Source organism: Manacus candei, unplaced genomic scaffold (assembly GCF_025592945.1).
Source record: "Manacus candei isolate 608988 ecotype Guabito, Panama unplaced genomic scaffold, ASM2559294v1 h1tg000092l, whole genome shotgun sequence".
NCBI lineage: Eukaryota > Metazoa > Chordata > Aves > Passeriformes > Pipridae > Manacus > Manacus candei.
In genome coordinates, this window is record NW_026138140.1 from 2,303,368 (window position 1) to 2,327,889 (window position 24,522).

Below are 24,522 nucleotides of genomic sequence, written 5' to 3' on the forward strand. Positions count from 1 at the left end.
CCAGTAGCTCCAGTGGCAGGCAAGGCAGGACTGCAGGATTCATCTGCTACCCAATACTGGCAAGCAGCTGTGACTGCAGTGATGGTTACCTGTTAACTGAGGCCTGTGGCTTTTAAGGAGATGAAATTAGTGATGACAAAAAAATGAAATACATAGTTTTTCTGTCTTGATCTGAAATTGTAAGTGTCTACATATAAATCTCTGGTGATAAAACCTGTGCTATAGTGACAAAGCTCCACAGATTGAAGGTTGAAATTTTAGAAATGGGTATGCTGTCACCTTTACCAATTGTAAGGGTGAATAATTTTTAAATATTGTCCAATACAGGGCTGAGCTTTGGGCTTGGTATGATTTTCTACAGCAATTCTTGCATTTCCACCTATCAATAAAATAAAAAATTGTACAGAGGCTCTTTTTCTAATGTGCTCTTATTTCATCTTCTTTCATAGCCCATCTTTCACATAAATATTTCTTGGTTTGTAAAACACATGGAGGCATTAGCTATTTTTAGATCTCTGCCTGCAACAAGAATGTAAAGTTAATGTGGTGTTTATATTGTACCACAAAGTCAGTGTGATGTTACACACAGAAGGGTGGGGTGGTTTGTTTGGTTTTTTTTTTTTTCCCCTCTCCGTGTTACTGCTTTGCATTCAAACTTTACAACAAATGGCAAATGTTCAAATTAACAGGAGAAAATATCTTCGAAAGCTGTAGTTATCTTGGTAGGATTTTCTCACCCAAATAATTATCCACTTAAAGAAATTTTAGAACAAACATCACTATAAAGAGCCAGTAGCTACTTTTGATTGTCAGATTCTGCTGCATAACCTCTTATGGAATTTTGCAAATATATCAGATTTGACTCTAACAGCACCAACTACTCAGATTCTAAATTTAGAACTTTGTTTTAAATGTTTGGAACTTGACAAGATTTGTGCTAGATATTTACTTTGGTTTTGCTGAGATTGTCTCAGTTCTGATGAGATCAGTTGTGCTGGAAAGCCAGTGTATAATGCCCAGTTTTGTTAATAAGTTTCTCATGGGATTTTCTGGTCTGCAAACTGTGTTTGCTCATGTAAAGAAAGTGTCATACCCCATCCTCTCATTGCCATTGATCAGAGCAATTTTGGAGTTACGAGAGAATATTCAGTATCTGGGTATAATTTTGGATATGGGATTACTTAGTTTGGCCCACATGTTGAACTCAGGAAGATGAGATTGGCTCTTCTAGGACTTTGGGAGTATTTTTTCATGATACTGATGTGGAAAGCAGGCTATGGTACTAGCAAGTAGCACAATGAGGGTATGAAAGCTTTAGCAGTAATATTCAGTATGTTGTTTGGGGTGAGCCTGGGGATTTCTCTGTGCTCTGCTTCACTTCTTACTCCCCAGGTAAACCAATCTTACAAGTAGGCACTGAGAATGAAACTTAGAAAGATTTAATTCTTTCAGCTGGCCCATGCTCTGACACTGGACTACCATCCTTTTTCTTAGCTCTCATAGAAGAATACCTAAATCAAATCCCTCCTCTCAGGACATGCAGACTGGATGCATATGACACAGCTTGGGATGCTGAGACAAGACTGCTGGGGTGGTCGTAACATCAGTGTTACTAATTTGTGAATAATTTTGTATTTCATGCACTGAGAATTTCAGTATCACCAGACTCTGACAGATAAATGTCTAGAAATAGTAAGGAAGGGACATCCTCTATATGTAGGGGAAGCACGCATGCCCTCCTTACAACAGGAGAACCTTAGGAAGACAACACAGGGACAAAGGATCAGATGGTGCTGTCTTGAAGGAGGTTTGCCTTTCCCCTATGTTCCAATTAAAATCTTGTTGTTCTGACCCTGTGTAAGTTGGGTCAGGATACATTGTATTTTATTTAGAAGGGCAAAGTTGAGGCAATAAAGCCACAGTTCTGTGGTTTTGCTCAGACCTGCTTAAATGAGAAGCTCCTAGGGATGCAGAAAAGCTGGCGTGGGAGCACTGTCTTCAGAGTGGCCTGATTTCTGTTGGAGGAAAGGTCAAAAGAGCTTTCAAAAGTGATGATTTTTATTATTTTCTGTCATTTACACAAGAATGTATCAAGGTGTAAGTCAGCATCTGTTTTCATGGCACTTGACTGAAATGACTTAATTCACCTTCTCACCTGCTACCATTTTAACATGAGTTAACTAGTTGTTTTCACTTAGCAAGTTTACTTTTTTTTTTTTTTTTTTGGGTCTAGGAATTCTAACAACAATAATATTGTTGCCCATTTGTCTTGTGATAGAATAATTGAATGTTGGGTGGCTGAGTTATGAAGCTGGAGAAGAAATTGTTCGTCACGAGTGAATTGTGCTGCCGCTTTGCAAAGCACAGGGGCAATGGTGTTATCGCTTAATTATATACTTCTAAGGTAACCTTCTCAGCCTTTCTTCCTTACCCTTCCTTAGCACAGGGCCAAATGTGGCCTTGAGATCCGTTGCTTGAGAGCAGCACTCACACTCTGAGCTTTGTATCGCTTTCCAGAAACACAGCTTGTCCACAGCAAATAACAGTCACTTATTTCCATTGTTTTATTGCTGGAAGCACGTAAGAAAGTGCTGCATGCTCCCAGAACTGTTATTCAATAGGAGAAGAGTAAATGCTGAGATGGATTTGCTTGCTTTCAAAATCCAGAAACATTTAAGATCTCTTGTAATTACAGTATTTTGAATGGGAAGAATATTGGAAACTCCTGCACTGACAATCAGAATTAATGATGGAAGAAAACATAAAGTTTTTCTAGGCTATTAGCACTGTCATTTTTTATGAAGAATTATGAACACAGATGCACACACACAAAGACACCCCCACACCTCCCCATGTAAATGAATAGGCAAATGATTATTAAAACTAACAGCTTTAATAGCCATGGTTGGTGGGACACAGACACTTTTAATGTTTTCCCTGAACGTTTAGCTGCCTTTTACTAAGACTACACACTCAAATACTCCCCCTACACATGCAAATATTTGAAATATTTTTGTCATCCTGAAGAAAGTGGTTGTCTATTACAAAATATATATCTTGCAGAATATGATAAATAGATTTCCATTTTTGACTAGATGTGGTAAAATAATATGGCAAAATCACTTTGGGAGGAGATGTCATATTTTCATGTACACCACAGGGACTGATGCGGTCTTGATGTGCAATGGGAGGAAATGTTTGCTGCCTTCCTGCTTCTGCCTCTTGGCAAATTGTTTCTGCTTTCTTGGTCGAGGTTCTCCTTAGTGTGGTGTAATAACTCAGGATTCTGCCTGAAATATGTACAAACAGGTTTGGTAGTTCACATGGTTGTACAGTTACTGGTATCATGAGGACCTTACAGAGTTTGTGGTGGTTCACAGTCATGGGTCTGTTTTGGAAGGAGAAGAAAAGCTGAAGGATAAGGAACTTGCCATAAGCATATCCTGCTATTCTTGTGCAAAGGTAAATCTTCAAAGGGCAGATTAACCCTTTTGATGGCAGAAGTTTTTGAAAATTCCTTTTTGATCTTTTGGTGCATTTTTGGAGCTGCAGATCTTAAACCTTTCCCTGTGTAGAGGCTGAAATGTAGTGGAAGGATTTAGTAGCTATTGTAACTGTTACTTAAATTGTACTTTATACAAATATTATATTACACTAGAAAAAACAGATCAGATTATATTTGTGTGTATAAACCCTAGTTAAATCTTCTTTTGAACAATGCAAACCTGGTGTCATTTTTTCTGGGTATTTCTTTTGTGTTGGGTTTTTTTCTTTGCTTTTTCTCACCTAAGTGTTAATGGATTGCCTGGTTAATAGTACCTGGAACTCTGCCAATCTCAAATATAAACCACACATTCCTTTTAACTAGCAAATTTATAAAGATTTACAAACTTGTTAGCTGACAGCTAGAAGAATTTTCAACAAATGATACTGTTCTGAATTCTTTCTGCTGCATAGAATTAATTTGAAAGGAATTCAGAAGGAAACATTTTCATCTTATTTAATTCCTGGAATATTTCAACTGGCAGTTACTCTATTCAGTTTATTCCTTACTTTATATTCTAATAGGCTCCATGGCTTTTCTGACTTTAAAGAGCAGACTTCAAGGGGGGAAGTTGCTTAAAGAGGTACAGTTGTAGAGATGTTCAAAATTATGAGCTTGCTGTAAGCTTCAGTACTTCTTTTCCTCAAAATAAATGAAAAAGAATGCAGAAAGCCTTAATGGGTGTTTAAATAGAGTACCAAACTGAAGAGTATGAGCAATGCCATGTGGAACTTAAAAATAAAATATTAATTTAAGTGATTGCTACTCCTATCACCACTAACATGTTCCATTTTTTCATGTTTAAAAGACCCCAAAACAAGTCATAAACCAGTCTCAACAATGACTGAGCACTGAATGAAATATATGGGAAGAGGGATAAACTCATTAATGACAGTTCCATTACAGGAGGTTAAAAGGTTAAATGCTTGTGCATGCAGCATCACATAACGTCAGTGGCTCAGGAAGGGCAGAAGTTAGGGGTTTTGATATGGGTCCTTTCACTCATCCCTTTACTGCTCAGTCCTGCCTTCCCATCCTGCCACCCCATCCCTGAAAGTGTTCAGTGCCAGGTTGGAAGGGCCTCTGAACAACCTTTTCTAGTGAAAGGTGTCTCTGTTAAAGCTTGTTGGTTTAAAAAAAAAAACCAACAGCTGTTTCCTACCTTATAAATCAGGTTCATTTTCTAAAAAAAACCCTGTCACTTCACTCTTAGAGTAACAAAGTTAAACTCATGTAAAGCAGTAAAATCTGAAACTTTTAATATTGATAGAGAAAGAAAGTTCAGCTTTGCTTTAATTATGAGAGGATAGAATTATTATCCATCTTTAGTCTGTAAAGTGGCTTGATGTTACCAACATGCATACCAACCCAGTAATAATCGTTCTTAATGCAAATATAACATTGTTCCTCTGTAATCTAGTCTTAGAATTTCCAAATTCATGTGTTTAAGATGATATTGGCCATTTTGGCACATTGGCTGCTCCCCTAATGTGCTTGTGCTTGACTGATTCTTTCCTACAAGTCTTGTAGGTCCTGGCATAGAAGCCAACCCCAAGTGATTCAGGGATGTTACCATCGTGTTGTGCAAAGGCACTGTGTCCCTCAGCACCCAGAGGACAGTGCCCTACCTTTCCCCAAGGAAAATTCCACTTCTGCAATGAATGTGCTTGGACACTGAAACTTGCTCAGTCACAAGCTGTGAAAATTAGGCTACGGGAAGATTACACAAGAAAATGTTTGTTGTTGTTGTCAAAACTTTCTCAAGGAATATTCAGTGCGTGGCAGTCTCTCCTATGCTCATTGTAATAATTTTTAAGTTTCCTAATTTCAGAGAGCAAGCATGACTTTTGTTTTGTCATATATATTAGGACACTAATATTACCTTACAAGAACTGACTTACATTTTTCTTGTTGCTAATTAGGAAAAAACAATTCCAATTACTTTGGTTTTTAGTTACCCAGCAATTAAGCAGCAAAATATTTGTTGTTTTAGTGCTTGTTCTTAGAAGCTGGAGAGCTTGAAAACCTGAAGATGGATATTAATCTTTTCTGTTATTTGTGAAATACATTGTATCTACCCTCACCATTTGATCTTTTTCTGGATGATGTTGTTTTTATTTTACTTTTTTTTTATTTGGACTGCTGGTTCTATGCTTTGAGACATAGCAAATAGACAGATGTGTTGTGCTGACTAGCATTTGTCTTCAGACCACATCCCTTAATCTGTATGGAAGAATGTGTTTTGCATGGAAAAGTATTTGTATAACACTTCCAAGGCCTCTTTCCTTTTGCCGTACTTGCTGCCACTTGGTTTTGAGTGTATGTTTTGGATCATTGATCAAAAGATTGAAAATACTAAATCAACACTTGAAAGAAGAAGGTAAAGCCATGAGTGGAAGATTGTTTGGTTTTTTCTGGATAGTATTCAAACTGGCAAAGCTCCAGTTCCAGTGCATATACTTCTCTCTGTCATCCAGTCCACAGAAGAAATGTCCTTGAATGGGCTGGTTTGACTTACCTAGTATAAACTATACTAGTCAGCTTTCTCGAAGTGAAACAAAATGTTTATGGCAGCCTGCTGAGAGGACAGTTTCAAATCCTGTTAAAGATCTTATGGCACAGTACTGCTGGCTGCCTAAATAAAAATTTGACAGGACAGCTCGGTTTATTTTTTTCTGGGGATTAGTGTTGTGTCCCTGATGAGTTAATGTAAGTGATAAATGCACTTGGAAATCCCATGGTACTTTTCAAGTGGTTGAGCTCAGTCTTTGCAAGGCTAGGATTATGCTGATATGATGGCTGAAGATGCTTTCTGGTCATTATTGGAATTAGGGAAAATTTCAGAAGGGTAATTCACACTGCCTTGAGTTCCCCTAGCTAATCCTGTAGTTCGTGTGCCTGCTTTTGAACTTTGCATTACTTTCCTTCTGACTTAGGTAAGGTCCCCACTCTGTGTGCTAAAGAGAAATCAGGAACCCAAAATTGTATGACAAATATACAGGAATGCTTTTAGTGTTATGGGCGAGATATTCATACAGATTGGGAATGGAGAGGGGTTTGGTTAATGTGGTCTCCATTATGGGTCAGATAGTACCAAAACTGTGAGCCTGAAAAAAACACCTGTGTGCAGCTCCAGCCTCTGCCTGTCTGGGCTGGATCCCTGGAGGTCAAATGATTTATGACCCTGGAGGTCACACGATTTATGACCCCAGCTGGCTATAATCTGTACATATGATTGAAAACCCCTTTATTCCTGTTGCTTTTTGGCAGCTTGTGCCTAAGACCTGTCTCCTTGAAGGTATTTAATGTGTTTAGTTTTATCTGTTAGGTAGATTAAACACATCAGCACCTACCCAACCTCAGTAGCCTTGGCTATTTCAGTACACAGCCAAAGGAGCAGCAGGTGTACTGTGGGAATACCTCACCTGAACAGTGGGAGTTAACAGCTGAAGTAATTACTAAAGATGTGGGAGAGCTGCTATGCTGGAAATGGGCTAAAACTTACTCCTTGGCACAAAGTCTCAACATGGTAAGGTTAGGAAATTAGAAGGAGCCTTCCATGTATGTGACTTGGGGAAACTGTTACAGCCCTAATTTCATTAGAGGGATGACAGCAAGCAAGAGTGGAAAAGAATCCCTTGTTATATTGTCTGGCACATCCTCCTGGGAGTCACTGGATAACCTCAGTACCAGGTTGTGCCAGTAATAAAGGTAGCTGTAGAGCTAATATTTTTCCTTTCCTGCTGAACTGCTTTGAGGTTTTGTTTTTGCTCACAGATACAGGACAGGGATCTGTAGCATGCACGTTTTCCAAAGTTGATCATTCATCTACATGCTTTCAGAATGAGGTATCTTCACCATTCTTCTCCTTGGGCGGATCCTGAATTTTTTGTATGGAGAGCAAACCTACTTATTATAAAACCATTGGTGCTGACAGAGGGGCTAACACTGGCTCATGGTGACAGAATGGCATTTATTTTGGGTCACTGTGTTAGCTTGTTCATGTCTTTTCAAGTGCATTGTAAGCAAAACCTGCTTGATTAAATCTAGCCTTGCTGTTGCAAAAAAATTGTTCAGAGGCAAAAGAATTATTTGTTCTTACTCTTTGGACAGTACTGTGTACAATATCTCAGTTGAGTAAAGAATGCTCTGGTTGTACAAGGTTGTTTTGCACTGCTAGTGCCTTTGCTTTCTTACATTTCAATTGTGAACAGAGTGAGTCCCACATACTGGACATAGCTGCTGTTATTGGTTTAAAATTGACTAGCCTTTAGATTTCTTCTTTATGAAAGGCATTATAAAAGCCAGACTGCTACTATTAATAACAGATGTGATCTACCTCTGGCACAACTCAGGGATTTGGTTCAGTAATCCGTGACATTACACTCTCTTATGTTGTATTATTCTTCAAGTGGAAGAATAAAGCACAAGTTGCACTTTATATTATGATTACTTAAATACAGGGAGCTTAACTCAAATGGTTTTTATATATATTAAAATACATTTTCAATGTATATATTAGCAGGGATACATAGAAAGATATAGTAGGAGATATCTATAATAATAAAATATATATAGTATATATTGCCCATTTTTGTGATATGAAACAATGCCATATCATACACACTGGTGGTTATATCTCATTCTAAACAGTACAGAATCATATTTCTCTGAGGAAGAGTATTTTTAACTTGCCAAATGTTGAAGATTTCTGCTACTAAATATTTGTTATGAGATTGATCTCTTCATCATTTTCATTGGGAAAATGTTAAAACAAATGTCCACCGAAAAATCTTAATGCTTACCCTATAACTATTGGCTTATATACCATAAATTACAGAGGAATATGTATTCCATAATAACACAGAAAGTGCTTTAAGATAAAATCTTAAGTGTGTCATTTGCACATACTGTAAAGTAGCATGGATTAAATTTGCATAGTGTCACTGAGTAAAATTAGGGTAAAGATTTCTTTTAGGCATCATCTTCTTTTACAATGTTTTCAGCGGCCTGATTTTTCATTAAGGTAGGATTTTATTTTTTTTTGTCCAGGTCCTCCGAATTTGAGGAATACAATAAATTATTTCTTGTAATCCATATAAACCACTTGACTTTTAGCACACTTTAAAATGTGTATTTTCTGATAATGCAATAAAGGCACATCCACTCATTTCCCACAAGATCTATAGATATGAATTGCATTTATGGGCAGAAAATTTCCAGTGGCAAGAAAAAAATGGGATTTTCTTGGTTATCTCAAGATGTGGTGTCAAAGAATTATTTCTTTGTGAAGTTAATATCCAGTATAAAGGTCAGTGGTATCTGCCCTAGGAACTGTATTTTGTGAAAACTATAACTGAGCAGTCCATTTCCAGATGCAAATCCTTATTTAGTAGTGTCATCCATGATATGAAACTGCACATGATTGGGGTTACCCAGTTCTTTGTTCCCTTTTTTTTTTTTCCTGGCTTTTCAGTGCTGGATTTTATACACCCGTTCTTGTAAATTGTAACGCAGACCAGCATGCCTGTGCCATGACCTGGCGAGAGTGGGAAGATGGTGATGTGAGATGGTTATTCATGTTGACACACTGCCACAGGCATTGGGACAAAGAGAGACTAGACTCTTTTCACCAAACTTTTAAACTCCTGCTCTCTACAGAAAGAGAAGAAGTTACAACATTGTGGTCTAGAGCAGAAAGTCATGGATAATGTGACCTTAGAGGAAAGAAGCAGAAAGCCAGGAGTCACCACTGTTCTCAGAAGAGCAGAATCAGAGGAATCCCATGGAGACAGTATGGGAAGGACTGATTTATCTGCATCCCAGCTGAGGGGTGAATTGTCTTGATAATCTAAAACTTAGTTGCATTATGTCTAGTTGACTTAGGTCTGTATTTTCGGGTCCAAGCAAGAGGTCTTTCATCCTATGTTGACTAGCTCAAAAAGTGAGTCACTTTATTTCCTACTGATGGGTCTTTGAACAATATGGTCTAGTGGAAGATGTTCCTGCCCATGGCAGGGGGGTAGGAACTAGATCATCTTAAAACTCCCCTCCAACCCAAATCATTCTGCGATTCTGTCTCCAGCACGAATTTAATTATCAACATCATCCCAAGATATATTTTGCAGATATATATTTGTGTCTGTGGGTACACAGTTTAAGAAGACATTACCCCCACTGGAAATTAAGCTATTGAATACTCTCAAAATGTGGAGTCAAATGTCTGAAAAGCAGAGTGATTTGTTCTTATTTATTAGGTAGGGTGCAAATGAAGCATTTTAGATTAAGTGGTTTCTTTACCATTGAAATGTGAATGAACTACAAGTCTGCACTGGAATTCTACATCTGGGTGTTACCTAGAATTAGAATTAGCCTTTACTGTGCTTTTTTGATATCACGGGAGAACAGAGGGAATGGAATTTTTTTCTTTAATCTGTTTTTCCTGCAGAGATCTACACTGAGGCTTTTTGACAAGCTTCACTACTGAAGCAGTATTCTCAGACATGGGCATAGTATCTGAAAATATGCCTTGATCTAGGAAAGAAGTGAAGATTTGAAGATTAACTCATTGACATTGAGTTATTTGGGAACTAAGCTACAAGAGCCATCAAAGGTTTAGTTAGCATCCTTGGCATTTGCATTTTTAATAGCTAAAGTGACACAGATCAAGGAGTAGAGGGAACAACAGGATAAATCAGAGGAAGGAATGGAGTGGAGAGCATGGTGCACTGCTTGTACTTTCTTTTGAAAATGATTTGCATTGTCTGTAAAACAGTTTGGTGAGAAACTAAACAGACTGCTGAGAGATATATGCAACAGTGACATTTGCTTTCCTAGAAAGATTAGAAATGCAATACAAAAAGGGATCTCAAGGACTATCAAGTAAAGTTCCTTGTCACCACAGGCTCTGTCACTTAATTCTTTCTAATCCTGTAATTAGCTTTCTTTTGTATTTAGAAGTTTCATTTTCCCACTAATTTGCTTAATTCATTGTTTGCCTCCCTGTCTGTAACACATTTATTAATGTCTTTTTAATATCATAGATACCATTTGACTGTAAATGGCATCAGGCTGCTAGGGTTTATCCTCAGAGATCTACACTTAATTTTTATTCAGCATTTTTATTTCTGTAGCATAGCAGTCATTCCTAGGAGGTATAGGGAAAAGAATTCTAATGTCAAATGAAAAAAGTGATTAAAATACGAGTTCTTTGTGCTCTCTAAGTTCTGCATATTATGAAGCAATTCTGTTTGATTTGCTGAATTGCTTTGGAGAAAATTTAAATTTATAATATTTTCTCTTGATACTTAGAGCTCCTATATTATGCTTATCAGTTGCTGCTTCATCACATCACAAAGTTGTGTGTACTTGCGAAACTCTTTTATTTTGTTAGCTGTCATTTTAAGGGCACTTAAACACAAAGCTATAATGGACAAGACAGTATCTAGAAAATCTTATTTCTGTTCTTTTGAGCAACATTTCTGACATTGTGTCCCCTTGACACCATTTTTACTTGTGGTTACTATTTGCCAGGCACAGATAATTTCCATTTTTTGCTACTTGAAACTTATAATTGCTTCCTGGCTGGTTTTCTACACATCCTGCACTTATTTTGATATTGTAGGGGAATTTAAAGCCTGAGCAGAAAAATATCTGTGTTGAAAGCTCTTTCATCTTTTCTTTTCGTCCTTCAGTTTGCGAGCAGAGAGGCACTAATGATTTGATGCTGATGATTACTAGAAATGCTTTCAAACGGAACAGAATATCACAGGAAAGTATCCACCAGTAAGGAAAGCAAGGAAAGAAGCAAGCAGTGAGGGTTCAGAAGGGTAAACAATAATGTGAACTGGCTGGGGCGAGGTCAGATGTCTCTACTTAGCGATGTCCTAATTAGTAAAGCTGCTGGTGAACTATGAGAGCAATACTGCCAGTCTGGTGTTAATCACATGAACCTAACTCACTTAATTGGATGGCATTTTACCACTTTGCAAATCCTAATTATACAAAGAGGCTGTTTAGCAGCAAGCATGCTTTAGCTCTACAGAAGGGTTTCTTTTTCCCCTGTCGTATTCTTCTTCGCCAAAGTAAGTCTTTCTTGAGAAGTGTGTTTCTGCTCAGGTTGCATGGCTTTAGTGGACGGTGGTTACTGAGATTTTGTTGTTTTTCCTTTTTTTCGTCCTAAATCAATGTTTACAGGTAAAATCTGGTCAATGGAGTGTTTCTAGAGAGGTGAGATTTAAATGGAAGAACGTTGTCACAAGGTAATGGTCTCCTGCCAGTTCAGAAAAACCAAAGCAGAGCACAGTTATTGATTGCAAGGCAGGGAGAGATTGTAAGATACTCTTCATTTTTATTAGTTCAAACAAATAATATAGATTTATCCATTTTGTTATGGGGGTGTTTGTGCAGAAGTGATTACTGCATCATTAGTGTTTGTATTCCCTTTGGGCTATAAAATTGACTGATTTGGGTTTGCAAAGGCAGAGGACCTAAGACTCTCCATTTTCAGTGTGTCACTCAGCAAATCAGGCTACCTCCTCTATAACGTTGTTTTAAGAAATATATTATCATCTTATCTCTTTAGGATGTATATTTTGTGGTATTCAAGGATCAAAGGAAATTTAATGGACCTTCTCTCTTCTGGGTCCCTGAGCTTGTTTCCTCTCCTGCTTTGGATTTCTTATTGATCTGCATATCTTGGCTTTTTGTTGCTGATCATTCTGCCCAGCATCTCTCACACAGAAACCAATCCAGTGACAGACTGTGGACTTTTTCTTCTTGATGATGGATAAAGCAATTTGGAGGGTATTCCCAGAGCCTGGTGTATAGAGACTACTTTCCTGACACTCAACGTGAAATCTCGTCTGCCAAAGTACTTCAATTTTTTTTTTTTTTTGTTCAAACAAATGTCCTACTTGGTGATTGTTACCTGTAAGGTGCTTGAGTTGGAGCTGTCCTTTCCATCTTCTATTTTAAATTTTTATTTGCTCATGCTGAGTGTTTGGTCCAAAATGTTTGTGTTTGTAGGTTGTGCTGATTAAAAGCTGCAAGTGTTGGTATAAACAGGCTCCCACCAAAACATCCCACAGTGATGAAGCTTCCATAGTGGCACTGGTAGAAACAGCTAAAGCTGCCTGGTAAATCCTCCTAGTTCAGCTTCTCCTCTGACCATTTTTTTCTGTGAAGTGACTACTCCATGCAATGCACCATGCATGTATGTGCTTACTGCTGAGCCAGAGTAATTAGTTCAGCTTATCAACACCGTTTTACTGATTGATTTTAAGGAATCGTATGATTTTAGGGAAACCTCTATACATACCTTACTGTGTCAGTGTGAACTTGCCCCAGAAAGCCAAGTTTCACCACTTTGATACCTGTTTGTTTCTGAATGGTATATTTATTTCCACAAAAGGCAAATGCCTTTTTTTCTTTTCCAGAAAGAAGACTGAAGATGACAGCTGCCATAGACAGCATTCTGATAGGCCTCTTCTGTTCTCTATAGTATCCAAATCTATCTTTTTCATACACAAACCCCAGAATTCCTCTCTTAGATCTACAAAGAGAGCTTTAGTGGATTATGAATATTTATGAAAAAAAGCAAGCAACTGTCAGCAGGTAGAGAACCACAAAACCACTTCTGTTTCATTCCTAGCTGGTCAACACACTTTCCCCCCCCCCCCAAAAGTAAAAAAATATTCTATGTGTTCAAAAAGTATCTCTAAAAGTATTTTAAAACAAAATCCATTAAAAAATAATCTGATGATTTTTCCAGAACAGGAGTTTCCCCATAAAAAAAAAATAATTGTAAAAGAATCAAAAATAGATGAAGAATTCCACCAGTTCCTTTATTAATAATTTAGCTTCATTTTTCCATAATTTTTGAAGGAGGTCCAAATGGTGCTTTTCAATGTGGTTCTTTCTCCATAAAGAAAGTGGCCCTGTACCTGTCTGTTTTTTCTTAGGTTCCTCTTTACTCGTCCTTGCTCACCAAGCTGCTTCTAATGGGATTGTTCAGGCTTTTGCTGCTGGAGATCCATAGCCATAGACATATCCCTAACTGTACCCTCCAGGTACCTTAGGCTAAAACAAAACTGCAAGTAATCTAAGGGAAGAGGAGAAAATAGTAAACGGTGGATCCCCAGTGTGCTCTGAAATCTCTTTCCTGACCATGTACATCAGTCAGTCTTGCCAGGGAGTGCCTCTGCTTATTTCTAAGCCAAGAGTCTTGATTTCCTGTCCCTGAAACCTGAGCAAAGCGAGGATGTAGGGGAGAAGAAAAGTGTTTTCAGTACAGTGAGTCATTCACATCTCATCCTGATGGAAGGGTTTAGATGTTGCTTTGCTGTCTACTGTGTCTTAGTCCTCAGGCAGCTGCTGGGCACATGTGTCTTAATTTCATTTTTTTCTCTTTAAGCATCTACCTGTTATCTTTCATTACATATTACAAATCTAAACCAGTCCATGGTGTTTCAAAAGAATTTCACACTGAAGCATTTGAAATACTTTACAGAACTAGATGTGAGTAACTGCCATGAGAGCTAACAGTGGAATGAGGTCAAGAAATTGCACTTCCTTTTCTTTTTCATTTGTTTTATTCCATTAGTTATGTAGAGTCTGGTCTCTGAGAGTGAAGTGCAATAGAGCTCAGTGTGATCCTTACTGGCAGATTGCTCCATAGCTAAGGTCCTGCTTTTGCAAATGGTCTGTTATCAGATGATGAACATGTGATCATCTCCAGCTGTGGGATCTCTGATATGTGTGGTGGTGTGTCTGAAAAGCAGTGGATTAGCTGTTTCAAAAATACCAGAGTAACCTCTCCTCCAAATCCCCTCCTGAGGAGAGGAATTAAAAAAAAAGGTTTTGAAATTTAAAAAATATGTATTTGTGTGTGACAGTTTTATTGTAATACTACTTGGAAAGTCTTCTGACCTTTTGAAAACTGGCCAGTGTCAAGGAACTTCAGGTCCACATGGACCAGATGAGACTAGCTGTGAATCCAGTGGTCAGGCTGGATTCCAGGGGGAAGCTGCTACAGCTGATATCATTTCCACCCTCAAGTTCAGTGCTGGGTTTGCTGCTAGACAGACCTTACTGATCTTTTAGGCTATTCCTTAAACTTTGGAGCAGGTTTAAGAGCAGTAGTGTGCTGAATGTGAATACTATACCATAATACCTTTAACAGAGAAGCAAAAAATGCTGTGAAAGTATTGGATTTCTTTGATTAAATCTGAGTTGAAAATTACTGACATGACATAAGCTGCTCCTTCAACTAGGTAAACGACCCTGTTTTCATACCCCCAAAGCAAAGAGTGAGAAATAACTTTTGGCAGAGAAGCTATAATCATTGGTAACATTTTTGCCTTATTAGTGTAAAAAAGGTAACCTATAGATAAGAGAAATGGGCACCCACGTAAGAGACATGTCCCATACTTTAGGAAGTGATGCAAATAAACTGGAGCATAGGAAAAGACAATTCAAAATTGTGGAACAGAAATAACTATGACCCTCGCCCCAGCAGGCATCAAAAGACAGATGTAACCTAGTTCTTGGGAACATGTATGTTCGGAAGTACTTGCCTGGGCAGAGTCTGGGTTTCCAGTGTCTGCAGGGTGAAGTAACAGCCTTTGTGTGGTGATGTCCAGGGACCACAGCCATGGGCTCTCTGAGGGTGGAGTGGTACAACATGAGGTGCAGGAGACAGAACTGGAGTGTTTTGTTCAGTTTTCATCTCTTGACTGAATTCACTAAAATACATTGACTTACTGAAGTGTGACATGGGATATGAGGCAGCTAGGCTTAGCTCAGTAAGGGTGGGGACAGGGTTTGCAGTAGCAATGAGAGCAAGTGAAGTAGTGGGATATATTAGACAGTGACACAAAACAACATGGGAAATATTTAACTGCCATTATCAAAACAGATCTTTCTCTTAGCTTTGAATGCTACACTCAATTCCAGTTGCATTACAGCAGCAGGACCTGGCAGAAATAGAAGCAATGCAGAAGGCTGTGGAAATTATTAGAGGCTAAGGGACTACCAGAGATTTCTAGGGCTTGCCTGACCTAGTTAAGGAAGGAGGATGCAATAAAAGACATTGGAAGTGTATGAAAAATGAACTGGTATGGAGAGGCTTAATCAAATGCTCAGCTTTTGCTCTTTCTCACAACAAAAGAACAAAGGGATATTGAAATTAAAAGGCAACAAATTTAAAACAGATAAAGAGAAAAACATCTTCATGCAACATTTATTTAATCTATAGAAATTGCCAAGGCAGGACGATGCTGTTGCCAATAGCTCGGGTTAGGTAATAAAAATGATGAGACACACATGAAAAGGAGTTCAGTTACACAGGCCAGGAAAAAAGTTACATTATATGAACAATTAATCAGGCTTCAAGGGAAAAATAATGATCAATTGCTGGGTGTAGGAAAAAGTATCCGAGTCTTGAGTTTTAAAGAGACAAACTTCCTCTTAAATTCAGGAGAATTTGGTCTAATTAAGGCTTGTGTGTTTGGCTTCATGGCCCCACCCTCCCCACAGGATGGTATAATTATGAACAAAAGCATATTTAAATAAATACTGCTTGGTGCCTAAACACAGGATTTGATGCTAAAATCTGCCTCTTTTTCTTCCATTGTTTAGGAAAATATTCTTATGAAAAAGTCAGCTAATGCTTGGCTTGACATGCCAGAGTTATGCTGCCCTGTGATGTTAAAGCCAGTTTACAGTCACAGCTTCAGGACAGTTTTGGGCAAGGATCTGGATATAAAGTCCAGTGTTGATTCCTGCTGCTAGATGAGGCTTCCTGCAGGAATGCAAAGACACAGGGATTGTGTGGTAGAAGGAGAGTATTTATGAGCATATTTTTGCTCCTGGGCTGCACAAGCTCTGTCATGTTGATATGAAACCAACATTTTAATTACAAAATCCCAGAACGGAGGCTTTTAGCAGTTATTCACTGTTGTACTATGCTTTTATTAATATATAAAAAAAATACATTTACAATTACCTACCCATGATGTAAAATACAGTGAAATTACATTGGAAGAATATAGACCTGCCTGCAATATGTTATTAATAGCTAGGGTTAAAAATTATTTTGAATGGAAAGCTTCAATATTCCAGTTTTTCACAATATGCTTGGAACAAGCCACTAAGTCAAAAAGACTGTCTCTTACTGTCTCAGATCTCCTTTATATTACCCTGCCTAATACATGTTTAAAATGTAATTCCTTCATATGGTAGAGTATTTTTGAATTCAAGCTTACATCTGTAAATCATCTTGAAAGTTTTTAAGCATTTTTCTCAAGAGGATATCATTCTGGCTGTTTTGTATGCCGTAATGGTCAGTAGCAATTTAGCTTTCTTCCTTTAAAAAGATTTTTCAGGACCTCATTTTGCCTATACTTGTGAAATGAATGGATATGAAAGTTGTTTTGATTGCTTGTGTGTGAATATATCTCAAAGATAACTGGCAGTCACCACTGGATTTTCTGTGTCTGTAAAACAAGAAGTCTCACATTTGACAGGCTGCTTATTTGCATCTGATAACTGGGAGTTTCTTCTCCCAGCTCAGTCGTGTCCTGAAGCCTTTATTATCCTGCTATTGTCTTGCAGGTCAGAGGCTATGGAACAAATTATTGTGATAAATGTCAATAGTTAATTTAACTTCCATTAAAATTTTCTGTGTCGTAAACCTTAAATTAAAGACTAATGGCTTCTCTTTTATTATTCTCCATGGCAGTAAAAACAGGATTATATCTGGCTTTGGCTCACAGGGAGAGAATGATGTGACCTGAAAAACTCCTGCAAAAATATAATGGCAGGGCATGGTGGCCTTCTGCTTTTTCATGATTACCTGATGCTCTGCCCAAACTCGAATTCATATTGGAGTCACTTAATTCCTACTGGAATTCTAACTCATTCACTGAGGCTGGACTGGAATCAATGTTTTAAATCGTTATTATCCATTGCCTCTGTGCAGTACCTGCCTCTGTTTGTAAGAACTCTTCAAGCTCTTTCATTCTTTAAAGGAAATGTGCTCTAAAAGAGCAATCCACAAAAACTGTGCAGAATACAGACTAGAATGCTTGTGTGGAGGAAAGGAATCTATAAAAAACCCCCACCTAAATTAAGGGAGCTTGAGGAGGTGGACAGGGAGCATGTTTTCCCATTGACACCTCTGATTTTGTGACCTCCCAGTAACTATAGAAAATTAGGAGTTTCCCAGAGAATGGGAGGTGCTTTTCTCAGTTGAGTAGGTAATGTGTTAAATAACAACATTAGGGTCTATCTGGTTTTATTGTTACTCACTTAGAAAACGTGAATTTAAGTATGTGAGCAAGTCATTGTCTAAAAAAGTGCTTATTTTTCACTAAGTTTCCCTCACAGTAGGTACTATGGAAGACACGTCAGTCCATGATTCAGACTGATCATGAAGTGTGGTCACAGGGCACTTTCTTTGATTAAGAAAGTGTTGTATGCTACTGGGAATGCAAGCATACAAAGGTGGATATTTGATGATCATCTGTCAAGCTTACGAATTAAAGGACCAAATGGCTGGTACAAGTAATGCAAATATTTCTCTATCATCTTTTGATTAGGGTAGAGGTGAAAAGGCTTGTAATTAAGTTTCTGGGAAGTTATATTCACTTACTATTAATTGTTGACAGATGCAGGTATTTTTTTTAGCAATTAACTGTCATCCAAAAGGAAATTTAAAGTTATCTATTTCAAGTTCTCTATTTTTCTAATGTGAAAGTAATTTTAGGATTTTATTTTTGTAATTAAAGGTTTCAGGTTGCCTACATTGACTTAAGGTCTTACTGGTTATGTTGTGCTTTATTTTTTCTGCCTATCTTGATAAATAAATACTAGGCATAGACAAATATGCTATACCTAATATGTTTATGTGTTTAATGTTAATCTCACTAAAAATTTTGAGAATCCTTTGAGGCTTTACTTTTTTAGAAGATAATAATTAAAACAAATGGATGAAAGCTAAGCAATGTTCTGCATTAAACCATCTGTCATATTAGCCTTTAAAGTGAATATTATTTTTTAACAGGAAGATTATTTTGGTAGAACTATCTCTCTGTACTAATAATGTTTTTACAAACTTTGATTAGCTTCTTGAGGAAATCATACATATTTGATGTTACTGGGTTCAACTCAGTGCCATACAATCTTGAATTTTCTTCTCTGTTGAGAAAGCTCACTTGTTAAATCACTGAAGTTCAGAGATAAAGGTCAGCAAAAAGGAAAGAATACTGTTGTGAATGGTTTTAATGCCGCAAATTTGCTATAGCTGATGATCTATTGTTTTCTTGTTACCTCTGCAAATGCCCTGTGACAATGCAAGGTTTCATTTTTCTATTCTCCAAACCCACACATTCATTTTTTGTCAGACTGCAGCACACTGGTGAAATGAGGACGAAGCTCTCGGTGGGGTATTGAAGCAAATTCATTTTGTGAACCCAAAAGGTCTGAAAGAGAGGAGCTTTATTTGGCTCCTTCCAGCATGTCTCTATTGAGTTGCCAACAGGTCTTTAGTCAGTGTTTTTCCATGTCTTTTTCCACCTTCAGTCTGTTCAGAAGTTCAGGGTAACCAGAGTACTCCAATTGATTCATCGTAGAGTCCAGGAAAGGTTGAAGAAAACATGAGCAGAAATCCATCCAAGAAAAATAATTACGGGATTTGGAGGAGACAGGTAGGGGGACCTTGTTTCCTGTATGTGTGCATCCCTATGCCTGCATCCCATTACCACCTTGGCTTTCTGCATTTTCCCTGCTCTACACGGAAAGCCTCATCAGTTGAGTCTCTTTAACTCTGGAAAGATTTTATTCTTAAGCTTATTACATGTGTAGCCCCTGTGTCACAAAGCCAAACTGATCTCAAACTGGTAACCTGGTCAGCTGTCTGCGGTTTGGATTTCATTTTGTTTTATTGGCATACAGGAAGAATTCTTACAAGGTGGAAAAAACATCAGTGGACTCAATGATATTTTTTTCTCTGTGTTTTAAAATGCAGCATTACAGTGCTATTAAATTTTCAGGATGCTTTAAATGTTTGATCTGAAAAGGGGAAAAACTCATAGGCTTCGGAATGAAAGTAACTGATACTGGAAGGGAATGAAAAAATAAATACTGCAGAAATTTTGTAATACATTTTAATATTCTGGATGAAATATATGTATGAGTAATAAGTAGGACTATAGGTATCTTGGGGTTTGAGCCTTTCATTTATAATGCATCAATTCTTTCTTCTTTTGAAATATACAGGGAAAGTGCTAAGGTAGCCACCTTCCTCCACAATCTATTATTTGAAAATAGGCAATTAGGAGAGCAAATAATTTAATATTAGTTGACAGATCATTAGCCTGTAAGACGAAAAGTAAGACAAGGCAGGAGCCTAAGGAAGCAGTAGTTATATTTGGAGTTGAGGAAGAAAAAAGGTCTTAATAGTGAAGCATGGTAATAGCTAGAGGATAGGCATAAGAAAGCAGAAAATTGCTGGTACACAAAAAATTTGGATTCTGTCTTGTCCCTGAAGCTGAGTCAGCTGCAATCTGAACACTAATTGGCACTCGTAGGCTGCTCTCTCTGCTATTCCTTCATGACCTGGACCTGTCTCGGGTGATGGTGTGTGCTGAGTACCTGAGTGAATGACAGCTGCAATGGGCAAATTTGAGCCTCATTTCCCAGAGGGCTGGGTCTTCATCAGGAAAAACGTGTTTTGAATGGTTGAAAATAGGGTCAAGTCCTGGTAAAGATAAAATAGCTGGAAGATTTAATATGCGAAGATTGGATTTATATGTTCTCCCATTTCAGGAGGGAGGAACTGGGGGAATATGTTGCAGTGAGCCAGGTACAGACTGGAGCTTGAGGTTGAAATGACAATTTCATGGAACTGAAATAGGAAGCTGGACAGCCTCATGAGCCTCTTTTTAAAATTGAGGTTTTCTTTTAGAGAGTGACTTAGGGTGGGTTGTCACACCATCACAAACCTACAGTCAAACTTTTGGGGCTTTCTGGATCACGTAATTTATAGTATGAGACAAATCTTATTACAGATCTTTCATAACAAAGAAAAAAGGTGTAAGAAACACCTGTCCTGCATGTCAAACTACTGCCAGACCCCTGTATGTTAACACCTACCACCTGTGTGAAAAACATTCCAGTAGGTAAGAGCACTAGCAGCAAGGGGATGGGTCTCCTAGGACAGGGAAGAGCAAATTCAGCAGGAAAAAAAGGGGTTTATGTCCTTCTTTCAGGATTTATAATGAGATCCCAGCAAAGACTGATCTGGAACTAACATGTCAGTCTAGGCAAATCAGTACAGTGTATTCTGCTGTTAATTTTAGGAGGGTTAATATTATGTACGATAAATCCCCAGCTAAACAGTCACTACCTGAAATGCAGTTCACTAAATAATACCTTGTGGCTTTGGATGGCTTTTAATTATAATTAACTATAGTTAGAATAATAATTTTTCAAAGTTGGGTGTTTTGTACTTCCCCCCCTTTTTTTTTAAGGAAAAGGCAAAAAACTTTTTAATGAAATTAAACAGAAGAAAAGTTTGTTCTTCCCTTTTTAATGTTCATTCATTTAATGCTTACCTTTGTCAGATTTTCTTTTCTTCTCTCCCAGTACTAAAGGTTGTCTTTAATTACTTTCCATTTCTTCATAGGAAATTATTAGGAAGTAGAATCTGTAGTGGTGATTAAAACAAATGTAAAGTTTTCTGTATTCCCTAAGAAACCTGGATTCTGAATAGTTTAGAATAATATGCAGTTCTTGAATATTATCTAATTATATGTGTTGGGGTTTTTTTTTAACAAATCCCTAGGAGAATAAAATCACTGCTCTCTTTCTTTATCATTTAAAGTCCCCATTCTGCAAAGACATTTGCATAACAGTTTAATAGCTGCTCACAATTTATGAACTATATACCCTTCTGAGTTTGAAGTGCATTTTTAGACAGACCATTTAAGATATCTTTTAGATTGCTGGTTAGATATCTAGTTCTGTGAGATCATTTTATAGGACACGGTTTAGCATAGATCTCCTAAAAAATTATAACGCACATCCTTCATTTAAAAATAAGGATATAGAATTTCAATGACATGCTTAGATGACTTTGAATTGAAAAATGGAGGTAAATAATAAACAGATTTATGGAGGAAAGACATCTTTCCTGCTGGAGAACAAGTAAAACAAACTTGATTAAGTTTTGGAGGGAGCCTGTCCCTCTAAAATCAGAATGTATTGTAAATATACTAAAGTATTTGTAAAAAAAAATGAGGCTGATCTTTTAAGTCAAATGACAGCTGACAAGGCTAGGAGCTCTCAGCAACACTATTCCATCTGGTTATTCTGATTTTTTTCCTTTGTTTTATCTTCTCTGTGTATATGTTTATGATTTCTGGAATCTGGGACTTCTTCATACAAGTCTGTGATTCCCCTGATTTGTTTTCAGTTCCTTCTGACCTGTGCCCTGTTTCTATCCATCAACTCTAACTTTAAAGTCCAGGAGCATATGGGATACCAGATATAGGTATATCCTTCTAGCCAGAGGAATGATGTATTGCTGTATAGCAATTGACATTTTTAAAGGCTATTGTCCATGCATATTTCACAAACTGCTTTCTTTCACTAACAGGAGAGCAGAGTAGAGGAGGAGAGATCTTGTAATGCTGGTTTTGGAAGAAATGAAATAATCTAAATAAATAGGTAAAGCAATAGTTTCCCCAAGATTTTAATTTGAAATTGAACTTTTAACACAATTAACTTGGATTGTGCTGCTTCTCAGTGGAGTGTTGCTTCTGTACACATGTACAAACATATTAATGTATACAAAAATGGCATAAAAGATAAAATCCTACAAGTTCAATTTTTATGTGTTTCTGTTGGCCAGATTTTCTGCATTATTTTGGGTTTTCTCAGCTGCAAAGTATGGGTTGAGAGTTCTGAAGTTCAGGGTATGAACTGTAGCCACAAAACAGGGAACTGAGTTGGGATGGCTGAAATTTTCTAGTGAATGCAAATGAACAGAGATGCTCTGTACTTTTTAGTTTCAATTAAGGGTACTCCAAACTTCTTTGCCTGTTAATTTGTGAGCTGTAGAACTATCTTATTTTTTTTTTTCTGTAAAGAAAGGGTAAATCAGACAACTTTGCTGAAACACTGTCTCAGTGCTGAAACTTCCTGACTTAATCTAAATCCTAAATATTAATCATGTGAGTTTTTTAATTTATAAAATTGATATTTCAGGTGACAGATATTTACCTTTTGCGCCTGCAATGAGCCCTGTAGTTTGTATTGAACTTAAAGACCCCTGGATGGTACTAAAATTGTGGCTGGTTCTGGATGGCTTATGGCAGACTCCCTCAGAGATGCAGTTCTCTACGGTTCTCCACTTTTTTTTTTCCTGTTGTACAGAATAACCAATTTCTCATGTTTTAAACATGGATTCATATAAAACTAAGAAACTATAGGCTAATTAAGGCTTATTGTAAATATCATTCATAGTGGCATCTTGTGTCCAAAGTAGCTTCACCACTGGTTTCTCTCTACCACATCAGAGAATTTCCTGGGCTGTTGACTAGTCCCAACATTTCATCAGAAACCTTTGCAGCTTTCTGCAAGCCCTGACTTCTGGAGGGAAGACACTCATTTTTGGTTAAAAAAAAAGAGAAGAATGTGTTTTAGATCTCTTGGCTCATCTGATCTGCATGGAAAAGCCTGAAAATATGAGCTTAATTCCTCCCCAGTGCCTAGATTACACAAATCAAAGGGATCTATCATGAGAAAAAGATGTTTTTAAAAGGCATGTGAGGAAGGGGATTGTTTCAGGAGAGTTAAAGGCTGACTAATGAATTTATAACGCCAGGAACTGGCAAGACTGTCTGTGTTCTGGAACTGAACTCAACCTGTGCAGCTGGAGGCACAGAAATGACTTCTCCCTTTTATCTTGCCTTTGACAGCTAACAATTTAATCTTCTCTGTTTGCTGTGCAGGTCTGATGCTTTTCCTGGTTAGTGGATTATGGGAACAGAAAGCTCCTGTGCTTGCAAGACAATTACTCTGATCCTCCTATTGTTTGTGTGTTATGAATCAAGATAACCTTTCAGATATTAAACATATGCATTTAGATACTGAATAATTTGATGCTGTTTTAATAATTGTGTGCTGTTCTAATCACTCAGTTGTGCACCCACGTTTCGTTTGGAGGTCACCTTAACACAAGGAGGTGTCATTTGAACAATAATTCGGTGTGCCTCTTTGATCAGTCAGTTATGCAAAGTTTCTTTATTTCCTTTTTCAAAGAAAATTCAAGATATGAGAGGTTTGCAGGAGTCTTGGCTGATTCAGGGCTGGCTAATGTGTAAAACAGCCTTGGGCACAACCATAGTCTCTTCTGATTCTTGTCTCTCTTATACCAGCATGAAAAACTTGGGCAGGAATGCGTGAGAGGGGAGGAGTGGACTGGGAGGGATGGTATCTGCATTTTCTTCAGTGCCTGCTTGTCCCTGGATGACTGTTTGCAAAATGAGCGTTATCTTCTCCCCTTTGACAAAGTGGAGATGGTAACTCCTTCTGTAATAAACACTTGTTTGTTTATTCACAATGACATTCTCTTTGTCGCTTCAGTTGCCCCTTTCTCATCACATCTGTTGTTTTACAGGAGCTTCTTTTTCCAGTTTGGTGGTTAGTGGATAGAGGAGAGGAAATGACCTCTCATATCAGGGAGGGAGGCCCAGGCTGGCAGATGTGCAGCACCACCGGCAGTGCAGATTGTCCAGGCACCATCAGATACTGCTTGAACTGCTGGAAGGTTTAGAGAGGCTGGTCCTGCTGAGAAGGTCTTGAGGGTGCTGGTGGGTGAGAGACTAGACAGGAGCTGCAATGTGCACTCACAGCCCAGAAACCAAATGTGTCTTGGGCTGCATCCAAAGCATCGTGGGCAGCACAGAGGGAGG

The 24,522-nt window shown here is 37.8% G+C and overlaps 1 protein-coding gene across 4 annotated transcripts in view; it reads left to right on the plus strand.

The window, feature by feature from the left end:
- The window catches only part of SLC7A11 (solute carrier family 7 member 11), a 272,050-nt gene that overhangs the window by 147,191 nt on the left and 100,337 nt on the right, over positions 1-24,522 (plus strand). Inside the window, exon 1 of one of the 4 annotated variants that reach the window (XM_051768144.1) lies at positions 19,234-19,251. The exons of the other annotated variants lie outside the window; for them this stretch is intronic. The gene's annotated coding sequence lies outside the window, so the exon portion shown is untranslated. Of the gene's footprint in view, positions 1-19,233; positions 19,252-24,522 lie in introns of those variants that run through there. 4 annotated transcript variants of the gene reach the window in all.